Consider the following 6,000-nt stretch of genomic DNA (forward strand, 5'->3'; position numbering starts at 1 on the left):
GGTAAAACATGCATTATATTTCAACCATGCGTGCATATATTATGATGACATTTTGTGACGTTTTTGTTCGTTTTGGACTTCGGCATGGTTTTTTGGGGCTGTTCGGGCACACACATTTTTTTCTGGAGGCAAGCCAAGGTTCGGAGCCAAAGTCTACGCCCCTTCGTCGTTGACTGGTCAACAGTAGGGATTCTTCAATAAAGTATTTGTTGTCATTCAATGAGAGACAATTAATTTTCATGGATTTTTTCATTGAGAAATACTGCACCAAACATCTTAGTTAGATGTAAAATTACGCCACTAAGATCTCCTCGGCAAAAACGTCAAAATTAATGACAGATTTGAGTTATCTTAGATTAATTCTGACTATTTTGAGGAAGTGTATACTGGCTACGGCGTCTCAAAATGGACAAAGTACTATTGCCTCTTTTCTCATTTGTCAAGCGAAGATCTTTTAAGGGAATATGCGAGCACACTCGTTCGGTTAGCCGAGTTTGGCTAGGCGCCAGCTGAACTAAAGCATGCTGATGCCTTTAGACCCCCACAGAGCCTTTCTTGCACCAGGGTCAGACAGGCAAGAAGTAACAGTCCATGCAAATACTGGGCATAACCATAATTCTAACCCATTCTCTGACTCACATGTTGTAAAGCATGAACACAGTAACATAAAGCCTGAGTGACATTGGTGCATATTTCCAAACCTATTTATCCAAGACTTAGGCAAACAGATATATGCATGAGAGATACTTCTCAACACTGCCTAGACAGGCTGAAGATGACTGATATTGGCTCTTATGACTAGAACACTGTTCTATGCAGTTTTCACAGTTTATTGGAGACATGTACACCCCTCCCCCCTTTATTGATCAGTGTCAAAATCAATAAAGTCTCCCTATCCTCCTACTTCCTCTTGAACATCCTCCTCTCTGTCCCTTACAACTTGGCCCATCTCATCTCCACAGTGGGTAAAAACACTTGGGATGGTGACAACATCACAGGCTCATAATCACAAGCTTTTCAACATACAACCTTTATGTAAATTGCCAATATGCCAACATAGCACAAACATAAGACCCAGAGAAGAAACCCTAACTTAATCATAAAACTACTAGCCTATGTGTACGCAATATTCCTAAGTCTAAACAAATTGATTGTTAGGCTTGCCAACACGTCCAAAATTCTTCTTATTCAAGTGCTTTCTTTTTCATTTAAAGGTTGGCGATTTGGCATTTGGAAAGATTTGCAGCAAGCCAGGTGACAAAAAAACAAGGACTTTGGAAGGATACACCTCCACTGAACATTACTATTCTGCCCCCTTTGTCTCGCTTAATCATTAACCAAGTCTTCCTGTAATGATTTACAACTATCTATGCAAACGCAGAGCTATTTATATAGACATCCACGCTGCCAATATCTGGTTTGGGTGCGTGCTCTAGTCTACACCACCAAGGTAGCTTGCATTTGGTTATTACTTTACAACCTAGCTTATCACAAGAGGTGTGGGTTTGAGACATATTAGTAATAAAAATTATCTCCGAAATCTCAACCAAACAGCTTTTTTTGAGAAGTTAAAATGGTAGGACCGTGAACTCAGATATAAGCCAAGCCAAAGTCTGTTTTACTTGTCACAGTGTCTAGGTGTTAGTCAACTTCACAGAACCTCCAGACAGTGGTATCATTATGAGAGCGTATGGCTGTTTCAAACTACAAATGGCAGGAAATGGCAGAGATAACAACTAACCGAGGCAGACTATCTCTGGCATTCTACACATGAATGTTTGGTATCCATTCCAAAGCCACTATTCAAGGACAGGGTTATCCTGGAAACCAGATAACCTTAACAGACAGAGGCTGGTCATGGCCAAGCGCAGAGCAGACAGATGATCAACACAAACATACTTCGAGCAGCAGAAATCAACTAACACCATGAATTATTAACTTCAGTGTTATTTTCTTTTAAACTGCAGTGACTGTGTTAGAATTGTTAGAAAAAAGACACTGTTTCGACTTTGGTCAATGATAGATTTACAGTAGATTAGTCACATGCACAGGGTTGCAGATGTAATCGCAGGGTACAGTGACATTTTTATGCTGAGCTCCGACAGATACTCTCCAATCAAATGTCTAAGACACTAATTCCTAGAAAATATAAATTATGGTAGCCATGCCTAACAGTTGACGTACAGTAATGATTCAAGGGTGACTATTCACAACAAACCAAAGATTCTCAGGAAAAAATACAGCAATAGAATCCTGGAGAAGGGACACACTGCAGACTTTTTTTTATCACACTAAAAACACAACTTCACAACTCATTGGGGACAATACAATGTCACACATATTGGGAATTCCTTTCAGATGTTGTAATTGTATCATGGGTTCACAGTAAATGCCACCCATTTACCCCAATTGCACTGTGATATTGGTCAACAGACAAATCTACACCATACTTTTCAGTGTGTTTAAATGTTAACGTGTATTCCCCTGTACTTCCCTCAATCAAATCTCTCTCGCTTTCCTTTTCATGACACTTCACACACACGGCAATCATATGACACCACTATCTCCTGGGTTACACAATTCACAGAATAGCTGATTAGATATGCATCAATTACAGGAGCAGAATGGGGGGGGGGTCTGGATTCTACAGCTTTCAAACAAGGGCACTAACAATCATTACAATTTAGGTCCCAGAATAGACATTGATTTGCAGCGAGCAAGAGAGCAGTTGCCGTAACAACATGTACATTGAGGTTTCTGTTGTGGCCTCCAGTCCACTCTGGACAGACCTCCAACTTGACTTTATAGCCTGAACACAATTGTAAGGTAATGAAGGCACAACCACCCCAGATCCCAAATAAATAGCTGTAGTCTTGAACAAGGCTGTACTGCAATGAGTGTTACTTCTTTGTAAAGTATTGGCCTGCCAACGCTGCTGGCCCACGTGAACCTTAAGCCCCTCTTGGAGGGAGGGCCTGCCATGCCTCCTCCCATGTTCTATTAGGAACAAATATTGCTGCATAAACATTTGGACAAATGCTGAGATTGAGTGTGGTTGTTTTCACATGGGATTTCTGTATGTGGGGCTAACTTCATGTACTGCTGGTGGATGGGGAATGAAGCACTGCTGTGAACAAATGGGAGTTTGACAGAAAATAACCTCCATCTCCTGCACAAAGGGGTAACTTACACAGATGTAACGAAATAACAAAATGTATACTCAAATAAAACAACAAACTACTGACTGAAGGAGAATGTCTAAATTACCATTAGCCTATAGTGGGACATTGGAGACTGGAAGGCTTGTGTTATTGGTTCATGCCATGGAGGGTTATAGGCTACCTTTTGTTTTTCGCTACTTTGTTTTGTTAGTCAATGAACGTCTCTTTTGCATGTAAAATTGTCTATTTGAACAAATGAAAACTGTAATTGTAAAAAAAAAAAAAATACAACCTGACTGAGGGCAAAGAGTACATCAGAAACATACACTGTATCATTGCCCTGGAGCTCATTTATAACATGAACACACCCAGTCACCACTAAAGCCAAAAGGTGTAGTGTTGTTTCAATTAGGAGGCAAAAGAAACACACACCTGTTTAGGCGAGGTGCTGGCTAACGAAGTAGAACACTGTAAAAAGAAAAGGAGAGCCGCACACTCTAGGAGCTCAGGTGCAATAATTTGATAACCTAAAACCAACGTTTCGACAGACAAGCTGTCTTCATCAGGGTATAATGACAAACACTGCAGGTCACTAGTTTATATAGTGTCAAAGGACACACACAGGTGTCTGTAATCATGGCTGGGTATGGCCTGATATCATTGGTTAATTCACAGATAAATAGAACATACAAAAAACATGAATGGATAGCATACAATCAGATGCCATCCTACCAAGGTTCACACAGTCATAGTTTACTAATGGATTTCAACATTACAACTCTAATAGCTTGTAGAATTCAACAAATGGAAAAGCTTAGAGTAGTTGTGGACAAGCAATTACGCAATAATAAACCTCCATTGTTCTTTTAAAAGATGCCACTAAACCAGTTTTTCTTATGACTTTCATTTGGTTTAATCTACAACCAAACCAGTGGACACAGGCACGACGAGCTCCAGTTTTTGTTGTTGGTATTCTACACTTTTGTTAGTTCAAATTCCTTATTAATGGAAGATCATATTTGGAGTTGGAGTAAGATCATTCCAGTGTCCCTGTCCTAGTGAACTGTTGCCATACATTGAGGAATGTTGGTGGGTGTTGTCAAGTCTTACATGTCTGCACATCATCCCATAAACTTAAGTGGGAGGATGGAAATTACTTTACGTTAATATAGAGCCTAAGTAGTCTTTACGTCACCGTATTCTGTCTAAAGTAAGGACCAAGATCTAGAAAAATCACAGTTCCAACCATATAATCACCAGATCAACAGGTGATGCCATATAGGCCTAGGCTACATCCCATGATGTGCTGATGCCTCTTTCAAACCTCAAGCCTCCCAGTCTTTGTTCCACAAGCTTCGACAATACCCTTCAAAAATAAAGTGGCAACAGTCAGTATAATCATTCTTTAAAGACTCATCTAATGTAATGTGTAAACATAAGGAAATAAACCAACTGTAAAATCTAATGCCCAATTAGCATTCTAAATATTTTATTTAATAGGCATGAGGGTGAAATTTTTATTTTTGTACATGGTCTAAATGTAACCATTTTGACTGATACTGTAACAAGAAGTAACCCTGGCAGCAGGCTACTAGTGAAACCAACGCCTGATGGTGCATTGAATCTACTTCCCCTCCCCCACTCATTCCGAACTATAGTACGTGCAATACCCTTTAAATGTGGCCAATATCATTACAGTTTATAGAGTATATGAAAGAAAACTGATGACGCAACTTTAAATACTCAAACTTAATTATAAATAAAAAGTCAAGGCTATAAATCAGGAGGGAAACAATAGCCATCAAAAGTTGCTGCATTTGATGTCTTGTAGTTCAAAACAAAAGCTTTTATTTATGTCCAAATATACAATAATTATAGTATTATGTCAAAATAAAAAAAGCCTAGCTACTACTAATAATTAATACTAAAATAAAAAAATAAAGAACAATGTTCCTTTGGGAAACATTTATACAAATGTAAAGTGTCTAATGTGACCCAGAAAATGAATCATAATAAACAGTGTTACTAAGTTCAGCAAGTAATTACATGCAACAATGTATCATTCATGAAATTACAATGTTACAATTCATGAAACTTGAGAGAAAGTTTTAACTTACCTTTCTCTGAGAGTGAGCTCGTGGTGTTGCCGACTTGCCGCCACCTCTTCCACTTCCACTAGGAGAGCCTCCAACTTCAGTGAGCAAGAAACGACTTTCCTCCCATTTTGCTTATCATAATTCAAGTTATGACCACCGGTGCTATCGCTGCGTTCCGAAGGTAACAGAAACGGTCTAAAATATATTTCCTCGCGAATGATTGTGTGGGATGTAAAGTTTAGAGAAGCTTTAGGTCTAAATAAAGCTGGGGATGTGTGGAATGGAGCTTCCAGCGATTCTGAGAATGAAACGAAGAGACAGCAGCAAGCACTCATCGGCATAGAGAGAAAGAGAGAAAGAGAGAGAGGGGGAGGGGAGGAAGATTATTTCCCTTGTTTATTTCCCTTTTTGTTTATTGTCTATTCCACTTGCTTTAGCAATGTAAACACGTGTTTCCCATGCCAATAATGCCCTTTGAATGTAATTGAATGGAGAGGGGGGTAGGGAGAGAGAGAGATAGATAGATAGACTGTCATGACCTACAATAGAAAAAATCAGCACCTGACCTTAAACCTGCTTATTCAAAACATGAAATTCCTTCGAGTAAAATGTAACTAAATGACCATGTTGTTATCATGTTGACCACAAGTCATTTCCTTTATAGCTAGAGCAACTAGTGATAGCTAATGGCTTTGTTTGACCTCTATTGTGCAATTTGTTATGGTTTTTAAAAAGTAATTTTT

At 39.0% G+C, this 6,000-nt stretch overlaps 1 protein-coding gene across 1 annotated transcript in view; it reads right to left on the reverse strand.

Annotated features, from left to right (window-relative positions):
* LOC311129017 (F-box-like/WD repeat-containing protein TBL1X) overlaps positions 1–5,574 on the reverse strand; it is a 28,308-nt gene extending 22,734 nt beyond the window's left edge. The window contains exon 1 of the mRNA XM_084161265.1: positions 5,279–5,574. The gene's annotated coding sequence lies outside the window, so the exon portion shown is untranslated. The remainder of the gene's footprint in view (positions 1–5,278) is intronic.
* Between the last annotated feature and the right edge of the window lie 426 nt (positions 5,575–6,000).

The sequence above is a fragment of the Coregonus lavaretus genome, assembly GCF_964263955.1.
Source record: "Coregonus lavaretus genome assembly, chromosome: 5".
Lineage (NCBI taxonomy): Eukaryota > Metazoa > Chordata > Actinopteri > Salmoniformes > Salmonidae > Coregonus > Coregonus lavaretus.